The sequence below is a fragment of the Oryctolagus cuniculus genome, chromosome 9, assembly GCF_964237555.1.
Source record: "Oryctolagus cuniculus chromosome 9, mOryCun1.1, whole genome shotgun sequence".
NCBI classification, from domain to species: Eukaryota; Metazoa; Chordata; class Mammalia; order Lagomorpha; family Leporidae; genus Oryctolagus; species Oryctolagus cuniculus.
In genome coordinates, this window is record NC_091440.1 from 53,618,267 (window position 1) to 53,641,650 (window position 23,384).

Sequence of the window (23,384 nt, forward strand, 5' to 3'; positions counted from 1 at the left end):
TGTCATTTTATTTATCTCTCTCTCTGACACCATTTCTCAGGTTCATATTTTATGTTGATTATGTATTAAATTTCCTCTTTTTACTTTTACACTTGAAAGCAAGTTCTATGTCTTTATTTTGGAACATTAACAACATTTAATCTTGTACTTTACCTATAATATGTTCTCAATATACATTATTCAATGGATTTTCATAACTGAAGTATTTCATTGACTGCCTTTCACAATCAATTCCATGGGATACAAACAAATAATAAAATTTGATAATATAAATGTTTCAAATGAGATACAGCAATAGGCATCTTTTGTGCCTATGTGTATCTTTGTAAGACATGTTGTAGTAAAATTTAACATGTTTCAAAGATAAATTTGGCTTTCTTACTTGTTTTCATGTTAAAGTTGGATACAGATTTCTATGAAGGATTTGCTTTCAGAATTGAACATTTATGGTTGCATCATGTACTTTGTAGTATATCATTTTTCCTGTTGCCCTATTTCATAATGATTTACAGTCTTACCCATGTTATTACTATTATTGTTTTGGTGAAAAGGACAAATCTTTGAAAAAAATCATATATTTTATAATTTTTTCAAATTACATAATAAAATGAAACTTTTAAAATAAATACTGTGTTGAAATACAAAAACTTAAAGATTGTATTAGATGAAGGGAGATAAATCTGATCCCACAAGAGGAATTTTCAGCTTTATGGGGTATGGCAGATAGGACATAAATTATAGCTGCCTATTTTCTTTGTGTACTTTTTGTAGTCATAACTTGGACTTATAGTTTCTAAAATTCAGTCTAGTGTAAGTTATACTGTGCTAAACAACTGCCTGAAAATCTCAGAGGTTCACACACACTTCTTTCTCACTCATGTTATGTATCTATTATGGTTCCAGCGTGGCACTGCTCCACACTGAATATTTGCTTTTCACTGGGGACCTAGACTGACAGAATGGCGCTTTCCTGGTCATTTTCTTGCTATGTTTCAGAATCTGAAATAAAACTTTAGGCTGATTTTGTTGCTTGGTGTATACTAATGTATAGGGCTTTTGGGAAAAGTAGAGTCCAGGGACTGGCAGACTTAGAGGAGGGGATTGTGTGAATCAGTTCTAGAAACATGGCTGTTAGGGTGAGACTATTATTGACTCATTGACATTCACAGAATGTGTCTTTTTAAGTCCATATCCTAATGGATGCCTTTTAGAAGCAAGAGGCTGTCAGTGATTGGCTGATGTTCTCAGACAACTCAAGAACTCTGGTGATGATTATTACCGTGGCAATAGAACTATAGGTGATTCATTAAACAGCATTACATAGGTTTAAAGAGTTCTGGTGTTTACTTGTTACTATGGCTGCTCAAAAATCTTTCTTTTTTTCTGAATGAGGAGATTTTTTATTATTTCATTCTTCCATGGAAGTCTGAAAACAGAATTTGGTAGAACTAAGTGAAGGCTTTTAAAGCTTCTATTTGCCCAAAGAAAATCATATCAGCCAGCTTAATAGCAATGGAATGGAGAGAGGAAATATCATCCCAAGAGAACAGAAGCAAGTATTTTGAGCAATAATAGGATCTGCTATATGGGTAAACGTTATGGCAGATGAGAGTGCAATGCACTTATATTGACAGAAAAGGTATTATGTCTCTTTAGCAACCTACCCAAGTACTATTACATGAAAAAAAAATCCCTTTCTGAAAATGTTCTTAAAGTCATCTTTTAAATACCTTGATTTATAGCACCAGAAGTCTGATTGATAGCTCACAAATCATTCTCATAAATATCACAAGTTAGTTTTAATGTATATTATTGATAGCAATTTTTAAAAACAGGAAGAACATTTTATAAATGTTCATTTGCCATTTCATCTGACTATTAATTTTTTTTTGAGAGAGAAAAAAATGAGCAATTCTATCTAGTGGTTTACTCCCCAAATGCCCATAATATCTGAGGCTGGGCCAGTGCTGAAGATAGGAGGTGGGACTTCAATCTAGGTCTCCCATATGGTTGGTGGGATCCCATTTACTTGAGCCATCACTACTCTCTCCTGAGGTCTTCATTAGCAGGATGCTGGAGTCAGGAGCCAGATTTGGGAATTGAAACCAGGTACTGTGAAGTGGGTGCGGGTGTGTTAACTGGTATGTTAATAACTAGGCTAAATGCTAGCATCTCATCTGACTTTTAAGAAAAATGTGGCCTTATAAAAACAAGGCCATACATATCTGCATAATTATCCCATTTAAACACCACTTTTATTTTTATTTTTATTTTTTGACAGGCAGAGTGGACAGTGAGAGAGAGAGAGAGACAGAGAGAAAGGTCTTCCCTTGCCGTTGGTTCACCCTCCAATGGCCGCCACGGCCGGCGCGCTGCGGCCGGCGCACCGCGCTGATCCGATGGCAGGAGCCAGGAGCCAGGTGCTTTTTCCTGGTCTCCCATGGGGTGCAGGGCCCAAGCACCTGGGCCATCCTCCACTGCACTCCCTGGCCACAGCAGAGAGCTGGCCTGGAAGAGGGGTAACCGGGACAGAATCCGGCGCCCCAACCGGGACTAGAACCCGGTGTGCCGGCGCCGCAAGGCAGAGGATTAGCCTAGTGAGCCGCGGCGCCGGCTAAACACCACTTTTATCATTTCACTCAAAATTTTCTCACTGGCTTTCTGTGGGCTAGTTTGGAAACTTCAGTTTCTTTGAACTGGCATTTCTGGCTTTATTTATTTTTTAAACCTCATATTAAGATGATCTCTGACAGTAAGCTTAACAATTAATTCAATTATTCTGGTTTTGAAGGATCTCAGAAAGTGCTTTCACTTGATGTTACTTATTTAATATTGAACTAACCTTTGCTTTATTTTTGAAAGGAAAATCAACTCAACACTGAGGCTCAGAGTTTAATGTTCCTATTGTATAGCATGGAGTGGAAACCTGTTTGTCTCAGGTCTAGTGTGCTTTATGTTACACTCTGCAGAGACCAGACAAATTGACCTACTTGTTACTCCATCCCTCTTGCATTAATTGCTGCTTGCTTTTAATCATATTATTTCATCTTTCCTAGTGTGACTCAAATCATCCATCAGAGCATAGAAGGGGATCTAGGTTGACTAGCTTACAGAGTTTGCCAATACTGAGCAGACTTTATTCATTAACTGCCCACTTGATTAAGTTTGGAGTCTAAGGCGTTTTGCCAAGTTGTATTTCACAATATTTTCAAAGGATAAATTAATATAATTTCTACAAATTTTAAATATTTTTTAGTCCATAAGCCTAGTCACAGAGATGTACATTGATAGCCAAACATGTGTGTATGTATAATAGTGATAATGATAATGATATATGACATGTATTGACTTATCCTGTGTGTTGGGCTATATTTTTTAATGCGTTATCCTCTTTAATGCTTGTCACAATAGCATATATGAGATATGAACTACATAATCTCTGTCTTACAGATATGTTTGCACAATAGTAAATATTTAGGTAAACTTGGGATTCAAGTTCAGGTAGTCTCACTCCAGAACCAGTATTTTTAAACCCAAAGCACTCTTATTTATATAGTAACATGTATGCATGAGTACATGCGTGTGTACGTGTGTGTGTGTGTGTGTGTGTGTCTTCACATGGTGTTTGTTATAGAAGAGATGGGGAAAATTGGAATTATTAACCCAGCAGATTTTCTGCAGCTATCAGCGCTGCTATTTGTAGTTGGATCAGTACTTCCATGTCATTGCCTGCAACTTTGACTTATGAACTAGTATTTAACAAACTGTATGGCAGGTTTTATCAGTTGTTAATCAGTATCTTCTTATATTCATCTAATACAATGCACCTTCCCCACACTTTTTGCCCTTGCCTGTCTCCTGAATTGTTTTGGATGGCTTCTCTCTGGTACACAAATTGCTGAACAATCTAGTTCTTGCATGGTATGCTGATAATATACTCCAGACACCACTATGTGAGTTTAAATTATCCAATGCCAATAAAATACTCACTTTCCGTGTCAAACAATGTGTGGAAGATCCATGCTTCACTTCCACTTATTGGTGGACATGATGTATTGGCTCTATAAACATAATACTTAGCATAAGAAAACATAGTTTTCAGATAAACAGACTATTTTATTATCTTCATTTTTCTTCCCTGCATATTCTTTCTAAAAACGTATGAAATATGGTTTGTTATTGCCTGGTTTGGCATTTTCTGGTTGGTTTCTTTGAGGATGAGCAGGTTTTAGATTTCCAAGCAGAACAATGAAAAGAACATTGTGAAAAGTGCTTTCTGCAGCAGCCCAAGGGGATGGAACAAAGTCAGTTGCTGGTTGAGGTGGTCTTTAACTAAAGGTCAAATAAAATTGTACTGGAAGCTTTGAGATTAGCTTCAAGTGGCTCTTTTAGGTAGGAGGGCTGACCTTGTGAGCATTGGAGAGAAAAAAAAATAACATGCTGAACCGAAACTCTTGATTTCCCTCTTTCATTTTAGGAAACAAAATGTTGACTTGTCTGCCATCCTTTCCCTCTTCATTAGACTATACAAAGGTAAAGAATATGGTATTTATTGTCAAGAAGTTTGTAATGAAATGTGACAGACATTCCCCCTAAAATATGGCACTTTGATATAAGGATTATTTTGTGATAAAGGTACTTGAAAACAGCAGATACAAGAAGGGCATCCTAATCACCCCTTTTCTTCCTGAAAACAGGAGATAACTGCTCCCATGTGAGTGATGCCCTCCTTGTACCAGAAGAGCAACACCATCGTTAGGATGAGGAATCATGGCCTAGAGAATTCTGTACAAACAGATCTTATTTAAATAATCTTCTTCCAGCCTCTCCATATGAGTTACTTAGTTTTCCACAATAACCCCTCTTTTTCAATCTAACATAAAAGCATTTGAGTTTTGCTCTAACTGGGTTTTCTTTTCCTTATCAGGACTCTTGTGCCATATAATACTTGTGTATTTTTTCCTATTATTAAATCTTATGTCAATTGAATTTCCAGGCCCATCAGGAACCCCAAGAGGGTAAAGGTGAAAAGTCTGTCTTCTTCATAGGAAATACGGGGAAGACGTTCAATCTTAAGGCTGTTGTAACATACTATTGTAGACTGGATGGCTTAAAATAGCAGCGATTTGTTTTCTCACAGTTCTGGAAGCTGGGTATCTAAAATGGAGATATTGGCAGGGCCTTGCTGTCTCCGAGTGCTGTAGAGGATAAATATTTCTGCCCTCTTCCTAGATTCTAATTGTTGCTGACAATCTTTGCAGTGCCTAGACTTGTAGATCTATCACTCAATCTTTGCCTGCATAGAATCCTTACCCTGCTCATGTGTCTGTCTGTGGGGGTCTAAATTTTCCTCTCCTCATAAAGAAACCAGTGATTGAATTAGTGCTGACCTTTTATCCAGTATATGATCTGATCTGATTTTAATTGATCACTTCTGTGAAGATTCTATTTCCAAATAAGGTTACATTCTCAGGTGGTGGGGGTAGGTCTTGAACATATCTTTCAGGGAATAGAACACAATCCAGTATAAGAAGCAAGGCAACAAATGGAAAGAGCTCCAGATCTGGAAGCAAAGAGACCCAAGAAATGGCTTGGTGAATGAAAGTGGTTATGGGGCTGGCGCCATGGCTCACTTGCTTAATCCTCTGCCTGTGGTGTCCGCATCCCACATGGGTGCCGGGTTCTAGTCCTGGTTGCTCCTCTTCCAGTCCAACTCTCTGCTGTGGGCCGGGAAGGCAGTGGAGGATGGCCCAAGTGCTTGGGCCCCTGCACCCTCGTGAGAGACCAGGAAGAAGCACCTGGCTCCTGGCTTTGAATCAGCATAGCTCTGTCCATAGCAGCTATTTGGGGAGTGAACCAATGGAAGGAAGATCTTTCTCTCTGTCTCTCTCTCTCACTAACTCTATCTGTCAAATAAATTAAAAAAAAAGAAAGAAACAAAGTAGTACAGAAAAGACTGCTAGTTCACCCCCCAGTCTGACTACTAATCCTTAACCTTTCCACTGTAGAAATTGTGAAGCCTCTGACTGGAAACTAGAAGACTTGGACTAGTTGTGAACTCCACCACTTTCCAACTGTGTGCCCGGGAGTTCTCATCCTTGATCTTTCTTGTAGATACACCTGATAAATGCAACTCTAGATACCCAGTCAGATTAAATGATACAGTTATACTATAATATAGGATTTAGATTGGGAATATCTTTTTTATACTCAGGAATGGCAACATAATTCCACAGAATCTAAGAAATAATAATAAAATACATTTTTAAAGAAAACATGAAAATTGGAACAACTTTCTAAGAACTTGGCATCCATATTGCTATTCCCAACAACATGTTTCCTCATAAACTGCCACCACCCTGACCCTTCATGATATCATGTAAGCAGGACACTGGCAAGGTGAGGGGCTACAGAATTATTTGAGTGCTGTACCTTTAGTCTAGCAGGGAGTGTTGTGAAATTTCTATTCTTTATGTCTTTGGGTATTCCATGTAGGGCAGGGGGATAGCAAAATAACACCAATACCATCCAACTTTTTGTATAAATAGTTTTTTTTTTTTTTTTTTTTTTTTTTTTTTGGTCTTCACAGTCTTCTAACTAGATGGGATCCTTTCTCCATGTTTTGTATGTGGATTGGTTTTGTGGCTTGCTTTCAGCAATAGAACATAGCACAAGTGAGTGAATTCTGACTCTAGGCCTCAAGAATCCTGACATATGTTCATTCTCCTCCTACAATACAGCCCAACCTATAAGAACAAGCCCAAACTAGACTCTCAAAGGACAGATAGGAAGTGTGGAATGGAGAAGACCTGAGCGGTCTCAGCTGAAGCAATCCTAGAGTAGTAATTTTTCAGTTAACTTTTCAGCTGATTGAAGATGCATGAATGATTCATGATGAATTCAGATGAATCTTGATAAGATTGGGAGAAATATCCAACCATCATTAGAAGTAATAAACTCTCGTCTCTTAAATTGCTCAGTTTTGGGGTGCTGCCTTTGACAGCAATTTCTAGATGATTTTGAATTGGTACTTTTAAATAGAACATTGTGCTAACAAAATTCCAAATATGTTGCATTGATTTTGCAAAAAAATGGTAGATGGAGGTTGGATACAATCATGGTCCTGTTATGTAGGAGCAAAAGATGTGCAGGGCCGGTGCTGTGACGCACTGGGTTAATCCTCCATCTGTGGCGCCAACATCCTATATGGGCACTGATTCTAGTCCTGACCAGCTCTCTGCTATGGCCTGGCAAAAGAGTAGAAGATGGCCCAAGTCCTTCGGCCCCTGTACCCATGTGGGAGACCCGGAAGAAGCTCCTGGTCCTGGATTTGGATCAGCATGGCTCCAGCCGTTGCGGCCATTTTGGGAGTGAACCAGAAGACCTTTCTGTCTCTCCCTCTCACTGTCTGTAACTCTACCTCTCAAATAAATAAATAAAAAATCTTTAAAAGAAAGATGTGTTAAAGTTGTGGCCTATGGCAATTTGGATGACAGAGACTGTTCCTAATGCACTTCTAGCTTTATCAAGGTGAGTTTCAGGCATACATTGAAAGTGTCAACTGCTTGCTCTTAACTGCATGTGACAAAGTGTTCTGAAGAAAGACATGAACTAAGGAAACAAATTTCCAGTTTATGCACATTATTAGGAGGGATTTAGAGGACTTTTTGGTTGAAAAATAAAACTACTTCTTTTCTCCACTCTCTTATGGCAGTTAAAGTCTCAACATAAAATAAAGTCTCAAAAAATAAAATAGAGACAAAAGACCAAATTAGAGTGAGGATGTGAGATACCTTGTTAAGACTTCGGAAAGAATGACAGCCACACGAAGAACTTCTCAGGTAAGTAAAAAGAACTTTTAATAAACTTACATAAAAGTAATGTAACAGAAATATGATCCTCAGGTAACAATCATTACATCTAAAAAATGAGACAAGAATGGGAAAAAATATTTGCGAACTATGCAACTGATAAAGGATTAATAACCAGAATCTACAAAGAGATCAAGAAACTCCACAACAACAAAACAAACAACCCACTTAAGAGATGGGCCAAGCACCTCAATAGACATTTTTCAAAAGAGGAAATCCAAATGGCCAACAGGCACATGAAAAAATGTTCACGTTCACTAGCAGTCAGGGAAATGCAAATCAAAACCACAATGAGGTTTCACCTCACCCCGGTTAGAGGTCAGAATGGCCCACGTACAGAAATCTACCAACAACAGATGCTGGCGAGGATGTAGGGAAAAAGGGACACTAATCCACTGTTGGTGGGAATGCAAACTGGTCAAGCCACTATGGAAGTCAGTCTGGAGATTCCTCAGAAACCTGAATAGAACCCTACCATACAACCCAGCCATCTCACTCCTTGGAATTTACCCAAAAGGAATTAAATTGGCAAATAGAAAAGCTGTCTACAGCTCAATGTTTATTGCAGCTCAATTCACAATAGCTAAGACCTGGAACCAACCCAAATGCCCATCAACAGTAGAGTGGATAAAGAAATTATGGGATATGTACTCTATAGAATACTATACAGCAGTAAAATAAATGAAATCTGGTCATTTGCAACAAAATGGAGGAATCTGGAAAACATCATACTGAGTGAGTTAAGCCAGTCCCAAAGGGACAAATATCATATGTTCTCCCTAATCGGTGACAACTAACTGAACACCAAAAAGGAAACCTGTTGAAGTGAAATGGACACTATGAGAAACAGTGACTTGATTAGCCCTTGTCCTGACTGTCGAGGAACAACTTACTATTTTAGTCAACCCGTATGTGGCAGACGGGTTGGTTTTGGCTCCTGGCTTTGGTTTGGCCAATCCTGGCTATTGTGGACCTTTGGGTGGTGAACCAATGCATGGGAAATCTCTCTTCCTCGCACTGATATTAAACAGTGACTCCTTTTTTTTTTTTTTTTTTTTAACTGGGTGCCTCTTATTCTCTACATTTTTGGGTGGAAGCATTATTTTCAAAATGAGAGGGCTTATTTTGTGCTACCAGGAGTTAGAACAAGACCTGATGTAGAAAAATGGCCTTTAAGACACTTAGAAAAGATTATTCTCACAGACATCTGATCATAAAGTAACAATGACTACATATAGAAAATGAGATTGAGAGATTATTTGGGACATGAAGTTTAGAAAACAAAGTGGATAATAATATTCATGTGCATAGAAAGCTTATGATTGGATGAGAATTTTGGGGGTCTTGAGAGATGGTAAATATATTTTGCCTATAATATGGATGTAAATAATTGAGGCCAGAAGACGCCATGGTAATTTGATTGTAAAATATACCCTAATTTTCCATCCTTTCCTTTATTCTTGCTGTTTACCATGTAATCTTGCATATTCTGTCATCAAGAAGTGGAGCAGTCACACTCCCTTTTCCAAAAATAACATGAATATTCCACCCATATATTGTCATATTTTCTCTGGTCCCTATAAATACAGAACCCCAACTAATCATGGTGCAGACTACTCTTTGCCGATTTCTTTAATGAAATTTTTAAAAATTGCTTTTAAAAAATGAGCAGAGTCTGGGATGGACATTTGGCACAGTAGTTAAAATACCACTTTGAGTGCCTGTATCCCATATTAGAGTGCCTGTGTTGGAATCTCAGCTCCCTTCTTGACTCCAGCTTCTTACTTATGAGTACCCTCAGAAACAGTGGTGATGACTCAAGTACTTGTGAATCCATAATCTATGTGGCAGACTGGGATTGGTTTTGGCTCCTGGCTTTGGTTTGGCCAGCCCCGGCTATTGTGGACCTTTGGGTAGTGAACCAATATATGGGAAATCTCTCTTCCTCCCAAACTACATCCTCTCCATTCTGTATCCCTTTGTCTCTTAGCCTTTCAAACAAATTACTTTTTTTTTTTTTTTTCAAAACAGTGAAGTCCAAGCAACTAAGATGCCTGTAAGATACCTTCACCCCATATCAAAATACCTAGGTTTGAGCCCTAGCTCTAGATTCTGATTCTAGCTTCCTGCTCATGGACAATCTGGGAGGTGTTAGGTGACAACTCAAGTAGTTAAGTCCCTGCCACTCTTGTGGGAGTCCTGGATGGATTTCCTTACTCCTAGCCCCAGCTGTTAAAGCATTCAGGGAGTGAACAAATGGATAAGAGTTATCTCTTTCTGTGTTACTTGTCTTTGTGTCTCTGTCTCTGCCTCTCTAAATTAAAAAAAAAAAGTTTCAAACAAATTAAGTTTCAAACAAATCTGGGATGGCCTAGATAGTCATAGAAATATATAGATTAATCATAAGGAATTTAAAATATGGAGTTTGATGAGTATAAAATTTGCAGGGTAGGCTCACTTGCTGAAGACCCAGAGAAAAGTAATATTGCAGTTCAAATCCATAGACCATCTGCTGGCAGGAGTCCCTTTTGCTTGTGGGTGATCAGATTTTTGTTCTCTTCAAGTTTTTAACTAATTGGATGAGGGCCATATTATGAGAGCAATATTTTGCTCAAATTCCACTGATTCAAGTGTTGAGCCTGTCCAAAACCACTTTCATAGAAACATCAAGAAAGTGTTTGAACAAATATATGGGCACCATGGTTGCTCAGCTAAGTTGGTTCAAAAACTATCATTCACATTTTTTGGTGCGAATTTAATTCTCATTTGGGGTGTTGGACATCCTAGAAGTTTTGTAGTCCAGTCAATTAACATCCCTCCAAAGGTTTTGGAATTGATTCTTTGGCCTCATTTTTTTTCCTCTTTAATCTCAAATCTAGCAATTCTTCAGTAATGATTTTAAAGCTGATAAAGTATTGATATTATCTTATTGGTAATTATTCTTACATGGATTCCTTCACTCTTATTGTCCAATAATCTATATGGATAAATCTTACACATGCAGATCATATATCAGGTATAATATTTTCAAACAATTTACATATAAATTCAAAACTACTTCAATAATTCATTAATTATGAAATTAAATGATATGTTTATTTTGGTGCAACAGATTTTTTGAAGTATTATTGTCATTTATTACTTCCAAATGGCAATTGCTTAATAACAAATCTCTGCTACAGTCTTCTGTCTCAAATCTAATGGATAAAATTGAGTTTATTTTCTTAAAGTTATATTTGTTAGCAACTACTTGTTACATGACATATTGTTTTTGCTACATGAAATATATTATCTATATGAAAGTTGAAACTTAACTTGATAGTTCTTCACTGGTTAATTCTTTTAGTTTTCCAAGTTCACCTCCTTTTATGCTCAAACACCAATGCTTTGTTCTACCAAGGATGTACTAGCAACTAATCACAAGGATGTACTACCTATAATAATCCATTTGTGCTACATATTAAATCTTTGTTCAAAAATGTCCCTCCCTGCTGCATCCTTCCTTCCACTTGCTCAGCATCCAGGTTCTAGCAGACTCCAAGACTAGATGTGCTCTGGCTTCTTAGAGGTGTTTTTGTTAAGTAACTCCCACTATATCAATCTGAGTTACTAATCTCTGTGCAACTTAGGGTCTTTGAGTAATCAGCATTTTTATTGATAAGTGAAGCTAGTGTCTAACAACTAATGGGTAACCTGTCTTTTCCTTGAGAGGGACTCACAGATACTTCCAATGTGTATTTTTTTTTTTTTTTGACAGGCAGAGTGGACAGTGAGAGAGAGAGGGAGAAAGGTCTTCCTTTTCCGTTGGTTCACCCTCCAATGGCCACCACGGCTGGCGCGCTGTGGCCGGTGCACCGCGCTGATCCGAAGGCAGGAGCCAGGTGCTTCTCCTGGTCTCCCATGGGGTGCAGGGCCCAAGCACCTGGGCCATCCTCCACTGCACTCCCAGGCCACAGCAGAGAGCTGGCCTGGAAGAGGGGCAACCGGGACAGAATCCGGTGCCCCGACCGGGACTAGAACCCGGTGTGCCGGTGCCGCTAGGTGGATGATTAGCCTAGTGAGCTGCGGCGCCGGCCTAACATGTATGTTTTCATAGTTCTTTCATTTGATCCTAATAACAACCCAGCCAGGAGGCAAGACAGATGTTAATCTTGTTTGAAGGTGAGAATATTGAGGCTCAGAGAGACAGGAACTCAAAGAGTTCACAAAATAACTTCAGATCAGGTGACTGGTGATGACAGAATGTTGAGTCCAGGTCTTCTGACTTTTGTCATGCTCTTACCAGTTACCTTGGGACTCCTGTATGGATACAACAAAGTATGCAAATGGAAACAATTTGCAATCTGAATAGAATCATGACAATAAGGGCTTTTATGTTTTAATTTTATATTCTCTCTCTTTCAGGAGCAGGAAATACATTTTATATTCCCAATATTGATTTATTCAACACATCCTTATTTTGAGTTTATTTTATATTCCAAAGATACTAAGATCTGAGCATATAAATATGAAAATATGGGATCTGTCCTCACAGTCAAATGTGAAGACAGAAAAGTAAAGAATAAACATCATGATGCTTCAGAATGTTGGTAGGAAAATGGAATCGGGTGAACATTTTTGCCTAAGGATTAGAAGCCAGTTAAGACACTCATGTCCCATGTTGGAGTACATAGATTGGATACCTGGCTCTGGTTCCTGATTCTCGCTTTTTGCTAATGCAGACCCTGAGAGGCAATAATGATAGCTCAAGTAGTTGGGTCCCTGGCATACATGTGGAAGCTCTGGATTAACTTCCTGGCTCCTGGGTTAGCATGACCTCAAACTGGCTGTTGCCAAGTGTTTGGGTAATACACCAGCAAGAACGAGCTCTATCTTTCTGTCTCACTTCCTTTCTCTCTCATATAAGAAAATAAATAACTTTTACAAATGGAATTAGAAGTTTATATTGATATAAAACAATTTTAAATTCATGCATAGGTCTTTCACAGTAGTCATTTTTCATGAACTATTTGAGATCACTATGGATATATGAATTCCAAACATTTTTGGACCAATGTAGAATTATCTTTTAATTGCATTTTTCATGAACTTTTTGAAGCACGTGATATTACTTATAATTGAGAGATGAATGACAATGGTATAGTGGGAGAAATGGGACATACTTAAATTTCTATTAATTTTTTGCCCTTCTGCAAGTCCATAAGGCTTATTGTACACTAAGAAGGAAGGAAGGAAATGTTTATTTAAAGCAGACAGAAAAATAACACAATGAATATCTGCTTTTTATCAGGAACTGCACTAGGCTCTCTGACATCTAATCATTACAAAGTATTATGAAATATAATTGTCACTGTCACTGAAACTGAAAGCCAAAGAAGTTAAACAACTTTACCAAGGTTATTGAAGTCATGCTGAGTTCATAGCAATGATAATAAAATACATTGTTGTGTCCAACAATAGCTAGAAGTGTATTGTTTGAAATACTATTTTTACTAACATGAAAAGCTCCAGATTCTTCCTTTCACCTTTTAAAAAATTTTAAAGACAATACTTTAACACCCTTGAAATATCAGTGGCCAGAAGTCCATTTAGGGAACAATATAATCTTAATTTTATTGAATGAGGAAAGAATAGATATGTCTTAACCAATAGAAAAAATCCAGAAATCATTTTTTGTGATATTACTATTTTAGAACATTTTCAGAACTTTTGAATACTTATCAAAACCATACTTAGTTTACTTTGAGAGTTCAGCCAGCCGTTGATAATCAAATAATAAGCTAGACTTTTGCTAATAATACATTTTTGCTGTGCTTAAGTGTTCAGCTGCCATCAACAGCAATCTGATGTAGGTAGAAAGAGTACTGCACCATAGATCTGGAATATAAAGATATTTACAATAGGATTAGTTGGGTGGTGATGTTCACCTGCAAAATTACATATTAGATCTCTGTACCCTGTCAAATATTTAAGTAACAAATCAAGCAAGAGAGCCTTTGTCAGCCTCTTGTTTGGAACCAGATGCACCCTAGACTTTGTTACCATCTGTATATTTAAGCAAAGATGTGAAAACATCATCTTAATTATAACTGCCCCAATAAATACATCTGATTCTTTAGGACATGAAATGGTGAATATATCTTTCAGTGCAGGTGGTATGATTCTTAGTGGAACTATAATGTTCACAGCAAGCTGGACAACTTGTTTATAATTCATACTGAGTGAAATTTATTTCATCAAGAAAGTATGTAGATACTTCAATCATTAGAGAAATCAGAGTCCCTTTTGTTGTAGTAATTTTTCTTTTCATAATAAAATTTTGCCTTATGGAAGAAAAATGACTTAGCTGTAATTGGTTTCTACTATACTTTATTCTTTTGTGCATACACCTGTCTACTTATCTGCATGTCTCTCAGATTTAAGGCTGAAGCATTGGCTCTAGTTCATGGTGGTATTTGTGATGCACTGTGGATTGAATTGAAATCCTTTGAACTCATTTGGGTTGTGACATTTTATGGCAGATTAATTAAAATGATTCGTAGTTACGTTAGCCTCTGTGGGAGAAGTGAACAGGATTCTGATGTGAAATTCTCTCTTTGGCTTCCCTTTCTTTCTGTGTGATTACTTTAGTAATCTCCACATTACTTTTTTTTTTTTTTTTGCAAGTTATTTAACCTTGCTGTTTGGGTTGAATACATAGGTAATTTAGTGTTTGTGAAGGAAGAATTCTCAGGAATACATTAGTGTACTTTCAGTTATTACAAATGTGCCATGGGGTTTGCTTCTTTTCTTTAATTTTTAAAATTGAATTTAATTTATACAAGTTTCATGTATTTTAGATATACAGATTTAGGAATGCAGTGACCCTTCCCACTCTACCTTCCCACCACCCATGATCCAAACCTTCTTCCTCCTTCCTCTCACATTCCCACTCTTAATTTTTATAAGTCTATTTTCAGTTTGCTTAGTGATTGTAAAGTTAACACTACACTAAGTAAAAGAGTTCAACAAATAATATGAAGAAAAAAAGCACTGCTCCTCAACAGAAGAGACAAGGATTGTAAACAGTTACTGAATCTCAAAACGTCCATTTCACTCCAGTACATTACATTTTAGGTACTCTGTTAGTTACCTCAGATCAGGAAAAACATATAGTATCTGTCTTTTTGGGATTGGCTTATTTATAATGACTTCCAGTTGCATCCATTTTGGGTTTCTTTCTTATAATTTGTTCCAGCAATGCTTTGCCCAACCCACTTGAAAAGTAAAATGTAGAGAACGCTCTACTCGATGGCACTAGAACACTTACTCCTGTGAATTATTTCTTCTAAAATAGTTCAGTTTCATGACAGGTATCATGAAGTTTTTCAACTATTTTATTCTAGACTGATGATTCCTTAATATTTTATTTGAATCACACAGTGACAATCTCCTGTTTCATCATCAATAAACATTCCAGCTTCTATTGAAATCATTTCCAAAGGTTTTGTCAGTTTTAGGGAATTGAATCAGTTTGTAAAATATATGGACTAGGGGCTGGTGCTGTGGCTCACTTGGTTAATCCTCCACCTGCGGAACCGGCATCCCATATGGGCGCCGGGTTCTAGCCCTGGTCGCTCCTCTTCCAGTGCAGCTCTCTGCTGAGGCCCGGAAGGGCAGTGAAGGATGGCCCAAGTGCTTGGGCCCCTGCACCCTCTCCCAACTCATGGGAGAACAGGAGGAAGTACCTGGCTCCTGGCTTCGGATTGGCGCAGTGCTGGCTTTAGTGTCCATTTGGGGAGTGAACCAATGGAAGGAAGACTTTTCTCTCTATCTCTCTCTCTCTGTCACTGTCTCACTCTGCCTGTCTAATAAAAAATAATATATATATATGGACTAAAATACCATACTAAATATAATAGAAAGTGACTTAGCTGATTTTTTTTTTTTAAGATTTATTCAGTTGAGCCGGCGCCGTGGCTCAATAGGCTAATCCTCCACCTTGCGGCGCCGGCACACCGGGTTCTAGTCCCGGTTGGGGCGCCGGATTCTGTCCCGGTTGCCCCTCTTCCAGGCCAGCTCTCTGCTATGGCCAGGGAGTGCAGTGGAGGATGGCCCAGGTGCTTGGGCCCTGCACCCCATGGGAGACCAGGAAAAGCACCTGGCTCCTGGCTCCTGCCAGGATCAGCGCGGTGCGCCGGCTGCAGCGGCGGCCATTGGAGGGTGAACCAGCGGCAAAGGAAGACCTTTCTCTCTCTGTCTCTCTCTCTCACTGTCCACTCTGCCTGTCAAAAAAAAAAAAAAAAAAAAGATTTATTCAGTTATTTGAGAGGCAGAGATATAGAGAGAGACGTTCTGCATTTGCTGGTTTATTACTCAAATGGCTGCAATGGCCAGAGCTGAGTCAAACTGAAGTCAGGAGACAAGAGCTTCCTCCAGGTCTCCCACATGGGTGCTGAGGCCCATGCTCTTGGGTCAGCTTCCGCAGCTTTCCCAGGCAATCAGCAGAGAACTGAATTGAAAGTTGAACAATCTGGACCTGACCTGGTGCCTATGTGGGATGCCAGCACCTCAGGTAGGAGCTTAACTCATTACACCACAGTGCTGGCCCCCCATAGCTGATTTTTCAGTCATTTATTTTCAAATTTTTTTCTGTTTATATCTCCTTTTTCTAAATTTCTGCTTCAATTTGATTATTTTACTGGTTATTAGCTCTGGTAGAAAACTGAAATTAAACAACGTTCATATTTGTTAATAGTTCTAATAAAAAGTGTGCTAAGAGTGAAGGAAAAGTGAGTTATAAAGTCTTAGAACTGATGGGAAATTTAGAAAAAATATAGCCCAATACCTCATTTACACACAAATTTTTAGATTAAGAACCCCTGAAATATTTTGAAAGATATCAATTTGGCAAAATCATTTTTAAAATAATGAGTACTTCAAGATTTGGTGTTACATGGAGTTGTTTTTTTTTTTTTTTTTGACAGGCAGAGTGGACAGTGAGAGAGAGAGACAGAGAGAAAGGTCTTCCTTTGCCGTTGGTTCACCCTCCAATGGCCGCCGCGGCCGGCGCGCTGCGGCCGGCGCACCGCGCTGATCCGATGGCAGGAGCCAGGTGCTTCTCCTGGTCTCCCATGGGGTGCAGGGCCCAAGCACTTGGGCCATCCTCCACTGCACTCCCTGGCCACAGCAGAGAGCTGGCCTGGAAGAGGGGCAACCGGGACAGAATCCGGCGCCCCAACCGGGACTAGAACCCGGTGTGCCGGCGCCGCTAGGCGGAGGATTAGCCTAGTAGCCGCGGCGCCGGCTCTACATGGAGTTTTCATTTTGATTTTCTTCACTGAACACTGTGAGTTGAGTATTGAATTTGAAAATCCTATAATTCTATGGTTGTTAAAATGACATATTTTACTTTTTCAATGGCTGACTTTTAGTGGATTCTTCAATTATTAATGCTCTAAATCTACAGGTGTAGTACTACCACTCATAATGGTTATAACACTGATTCCATTTTTAATTATTTTGGTGAGAAGTAAAATTAAAGATTTTTTGTTTCAATACATTATTTCTTTGTTTATGTTATGTAGCACTGACTGAAGATCATTTAGAAATGAGAAAACTTATTAAAATATACTTTGGAATTAAATCTGTTTTATTTTTCATTTTATTATTTTTTCTTATTTCTGTGTTCCTTTTCAAAAACATACACCTTTATGACCAGATGTTTGTGTCTCAGACTTTAAGTTGTCTATATTTCTACATCTTCAGTTAGTCCAGCTCTCTGCCATGGCCCGGGAGTGCAGTGGAGGATGGCCCAAGTGCTTGGGCCCTGCACCCCATGGGAGACCAGGATAAGTACCTGGCTCCTGCCTTTGGATCAGCGCAGTGTGCCGGCCGCAGCGCGCTGGTCGCGGCGGCCATTGGAGGGTGAACCAACCGCAAAAGGAAGACCTTTCTCTCTGTCTCTCTCTCTCACTGTCCACTCTGCCTGTCAAAAAATAAAAATAAAAAAAAGTCTTAATCACATAATTATTCAGGGTTCCTGGTTTCAATCAGTATATTCAGATATTTTTATACACTATTTAATTCTGTACCTCTCTAAGAGAGTAGAAGTTCTATAAAGCTTTGGAGGGCCGATTACAAATTGTTAAAAAGCTCATGGCCTGGGAAAGTGTTAGGCCTCTCCTGGTTCCAGCTGCTGTTGTTAGATGCAGGAGCAGATGATTCATTCTCTTTTTAATTATTGATTTTTTAGATTTTATTTAAAGTATACAGATTTCATGCATTTCGTATATAGGTTTAGGAACATAGTGAATCTCCCCACCCTACCTTCCCTCCTGCCAATGCTTCCACCCTTCTTCCTCCTCTCTTTCCTATTCCCACTCTTAATTTTTACAATGATCTATTTTCAATTTACTTTGTACTCATAAGATTAACCATAAACTACCTAAAAGGTTCAACAAATAGTATGATGAAATAAACAAATACAAAAATCACTGTTCCTCAATGTAGAGAAAGCATTGTAAACAATCATTGAATCTCAAAATGTCAATTTCACTCCTAATTGTTACTTCTTTGGATACTCTATTAGTTACCACAGATGGGGAAACATGGTATTTGTCTTTTGGGACTGGGACTGTCTTATTTCACTGAGTGTATTGGTTTACAGTTGTATCCACTTTGTTGCAAAAGACAAAATTTCATCCCCCCCCCTTTTTTTTTACTGAGTGGTATTCCATAGTGTATATGTGCCATAATTTCTTTATTTAGTCATCAGTTGATGGAAATCTGTGTTTATTTCATATCTTAGCTATTGTGAATTGAGCTGCAGTAAGCATGGGGGGGTAAGATAACTCTTTCATATGCTGATTTCATTTCCCTTGGATAAATTCCCAGGAGTGGGATGCCTGGGTCATATGGTATATCTATTTTCAGCTTTCTAAACTATTTCCATACTGTTTTCCACAAAGGCTGTACCAGTATACATTCTCACCAACAGTGAATTTGAGTACCTTTTTCCCAACATCTGTGTCAGCATTTATTTTTTTTGTTGACTTCTGAATGAGAGCCATTTTAGTTAGGGTTAGGTGAAACCTCATTTTGGTTTTGATTTGCATTTCCCTGATGGCTAGTAGTCCTGAGCATTTTTTCAAGTGTCTGTTGGCCGTTTGAATTTCCTCTCTTGAAAAATACTTGTTCAAATCCTTCACCCATTTCTTAACTGAATTGTTTGTTTCGTTGTTGTTGAATTTCTTGAGCTCTTCATAGATTCTGGATATTAATCCTTTATCAGTTTTATAGTTTGCAAATAATTTCTCCCATTATGTCAGTTGCCTCTTCACTTTGCTGTGTGATTCTTTTGCAGTACAGAAGCTTCTCAACATGATTGTCTAATTTGGCTTTGCTTGCCTGTGCTTCTGGGGTCTTTTCTAAGATATCTTTGCCTATGTCACGGTCTTGCAGAGTTTATGCAATGTTCTCCAGTAATTAGATGGCATTGGGTCATAGATTTAGTCTTTGATCCACTTTGAGTGGGATTTTTGTGTAAGGTGTAAGGTGAGGTCTTGTTTCATATTTCTGCATGTGGAGATCCAGTTTTCACAGTACTATTTGTTGAAAAGACTATCTGCCCCAGGGATTGATTTTATCTCCTTTGTCAATCTCTCTGTCTCCTCCACAATAGCACCTGGCAACCAGTGAGAGAAGGCTGGTGCCATCTATGTAGCAGCTGTGCCAGCTCTTGTGTGTGTGCCCAGCAACTGGCCGAGAAAAGAAGCCATCCTGTCAGTAGTCACAGCATCAACAGCTTAGGTGTGTGCACCCAGCAACTGGAAGGGAGAGAGCACCATTCTGACAGGAGAAGGGGCTGAGACCAGAAGCTTTTGTGCACATGTGTGATCCAGAGATTTTATCAGAGGGAAAAATCCATGTTCCCCATTGACTTTAAGTCTGGCTGGGAGGATTGACATGGAATGAGCACTCATGTAAGACTACGAGGGGCCCCAGCTTCTCAACATATCACAGGATCCAGGGATCAAACTGCCTAGGCAGAGAGCCCATGGGAAGCTGGCTCTAGGGATGTCTCTGCCTCTCTGTGAGTGGAACAGTCTATTAGGGCAGAGTGAATCCTTGTGTGCTGTGACTCTGTGACTGTACAAGAGGGCACAGGGTATAGCTGGGTCTCTGGGCAATCACTGTGAGAAGCTCCATATGCTCAGAGCTCCCTGATTTCCTGGGGTAGGTCATTGCAATGTGATCCGAACTCATACTGAGGACTGCATAGATTCTGTGTGTGGTTCTTCTTTCGTAAATCTAGAAAGCTTTTATTTAAGGCATACAAATTTTATGCATTTCAAATATACAAATTTAGGAACACAGTGATTCTTCCCTCCTGCCTACACTTCCTCTCTTCTTCCTCCTCCCTACTTCTTGTAGGAGTAAATAGATGAGTTTTTTTTTTATCCATTCAGCTAGTGTGCATATGTTAATTGGAGAGTAGAGGCCATTTACATTCAAGGTTACTATTGATAAGTAATGACATTGCCCTGCCATTCTTCCATAAATATTCCTTTTATTTACTTTGTATTTCTTTTGTATTTTTACTGCAGGATTTTCTGCCTTCACACTCTTTCATAGTGATCACTATGCTTCTGTGTTCCTGTATGTAGAATATTCTTATGCATCTTTTGTAAGGCTAGGTGAGTGTTGACATAGTCTTTCAATTTCTGTTTGTTATGGAAGGTCTTTATTTCACCTTCATTCATAAATGAAAGCTTTGAAGGGTACAGTATTCTGGGCTGACAGTTTTTTTCTCTTAAGACTTGGACTGTGTCTTGCTAGTCTCTTCTAGTCTGTAGATTTCTGATTAGAAATCAGCTGTGAGTCTAATTGGAGATTCACTGAAAGTAAACTGGCATTTTTCTCATGTACATTTTAGAATCTTTTATGTTATACTGTTGAAAGTTTGACTACAATGTTTCGTGGTGAATATCTTTTCTGGTCATGTCTATTGGAAGTTCTATGTGCTTCCTATACTTGGACATCCTCTTCTTTCTCCAAATAGGGGAATTTTTCTGTAATTATTTCACTAAATAGGCCTTCTAATCCTTTCTCTTTTTCCATTCCTTCAGGAATTCCTAAGATCTGTATGTTGGGTTGTTTGATAGTATCCCAAAATCTCCAACACTATTTTTAATTTTTCTAATCCTTTTTTTAAATTTTTGTTTGATCTGAATGTAAAACTTCTGAAGATTTGTCTTCCTGCTCAGATGTTTTTTCTCCTGCCACATGGATCTGTTGTTAAGGCTTTCTGCCATATTTTTAAATTAGATCTATTGAATTCTTCATTTCTAATATTTCATTTTGACTTCTGTATAAAATCTCAATGTCACGGGAAATATTTTCATTCATATTTTGTATGGATTTCCTTAATTTCTGGATTTGCTTCTGATTGCTTCTGAGTTAACTCCATGATTAATCTTTTGAATTCTGTTTCTGGTATTTCATCAATCTCTTCATCTTCACATTCTAATATTGAAGTGTTGCTATGTTCCTTTGGTAGCCTCATGTTGACTTGCTTATTCTTTTTTTTTAAGATTTATTTTTTTATTTGAAAGGGAGAGCTACAGAGAGGCAGAGACAGAGAGAGGTCTTCCATCCACTGTTTCATTTCCCAGATGGCCACAACAGCTGGAGCTTAACCAATCCGAAGCCAGGATCCAGGAGCTTCTTCCTGTTCTCCCACGTGAGTACAAGGGCCCAAAGACTTGGGCCATCTTCTACTGCTTCCCAGGCCATAGCAAAGAGCTGGATCAGAAGTGTATCAGTCAGGTCTTGAACTGGCGCCTATATAGGATGCGAGCACTGCAGGCGGCAGCTTTACAGCTATGCTACAGCACTGGTCCCAGCATCCTTATTCTTGTTTCTTGATTTTCTGCATTTACTTTTCCGCATTTGTGGAGATACTTTCTAGTTTTTTTTTTCTTATGTCTTATTTTTGGACTATGCCTCCATGGTTTAGTGGAGTGCCTGCTCTTTCAGTGAATACCCAGAGGCATACACTGGGTATGGCCAGCAAACCCTGTTCAGTGCTCCAGGGTGTGGTGAGTACCCAGGGTGACACCCAAGTTGACCATGGTGGATCTCCTCTTTTATATCTGAAGGGAGTTTGATTAACTGTTGGCATAATCACACCCTCACCCCCTCTCTTCCAAGTTGATCAATGCCAGATGATAGCCCCCAGTGGGTGCAATACTCATCCATGTTGTCTTAAGAACCACACAAAGGATCTGTTCAGTCCTCAGTGTGGCATGGATCCCATTGCCATGACCCATATCAGGCACTCAGGTAGCTCTGAGCAAGTGAAGTAACTCACAGTGATTGCCAAGAGACCCAGCTATACCCTGTGGTTTCTCCTGCAGTCACAATATTTCCACAGTCTCAGTACATAAGGCTCCCATAGGAATGGGATACAGAGGACCCACTCTGCCTGGTTACACTGTCCCTTCCACAAAAAGGCAGAGATATTCTCAGAGTCAGTTGCCTATGGATTCTCCATTTGGCAGTTTGAGCCCCACACCTGTGATGTGTTGAAAGGCTGGAGGCATCTCACAGTCCTATGTGGGTGCTCAGCATCTTTTTCACTTATTTATTTATTTATTCATCTCTTTATCTATCTATCTTTTTAATTATTTAACAGGTAGAGTTATAGACAGTGAGAGAGAAAGAGACAGAAAGGTCTTCTTCCATTGGTTCACCCCCAAAATGGCCGCTACGGCTGGAACTGCACCGATCGGAAGCCAGGAGCCAGGTGCTTCCTCCCAGTCTCCCATGCAGGTACAGGGACCCAAGCGCCTGGGCCATCCTCCACTGCCTTCCCGGGCCATAGCAGAGAGCTGGACTGGAAGTGGAGCAGCCGGGACTGGAATCGGTGCCCGTAGGGGATGCCGGTGCCGCAGGTGGAGGATTAACCAAGTGAGCCACGGCACCGGCCTCCCCAGCATCTTATTAATCCTCACATCCAGACTCAAGCATCTCCTCTTCTCTGGTTGCTGGGTGCACAGACACGAGCTCGTACAGCTGTTGCATATGTGCAAAATAGTGCCTGCTCTCTCTCAGCCAGTTGCCAGGTGCTGGGATTACGAGAGAGAAATGTGCCCCTTTTTTCCGTCTAGATTGGCAGGTACCTTGTTGCTCACATGGCTGCTGGCTGGACTCATGCCTGACTCTCCCCACAGCTATATTGACAGGTGGCATGGGCTACTGCAGTTTGGTCTCACCTCACTCTCCAAAGCTGATGCTCAGGCTGTTGGTTGCTGGGCTCCTACGTTATACCCATGCTCACGCTGCATGTGTACACCCTCATGCAGATCCGCAGTGTTCCTTTTCCTTTCATGGAATTTCCATTTCAGTTTTCTCTCTAAATCTTCCCTGAGATTATACTTGCTCCACTTTTTTTTTTTTTTTTTTAACTCTCTTCCCCTGGCCCAGAGCAGGGAGCTCCCTCCCTATTCTGCCATCTTGGAATCTCTTTGT

General features: G+C 39.3%; 1 long non-coding RNA gene across 1 annotated transcript in view; it reads left to right on the top strand.

The window, feature by feature from the left end:
* Positions 1-6,592: 6,592 nt before the first annotated feature.
* The window catches only part of LOC138843784 (uncharacterized), a 66,084-nt gene continuing 49,292 nt past the window's right edge, over positions 6,593-23,384 (top strand). Inside the window, exon 1 of the long non-coding RNA XR_011378768.1 lies at positions 6,593-7,841. This is a non-coding gene — a long non-coding RNA (uncharacterized lncRNA). The remainder of the gene's footprint in view (positions 7,842-23,384) is intronic.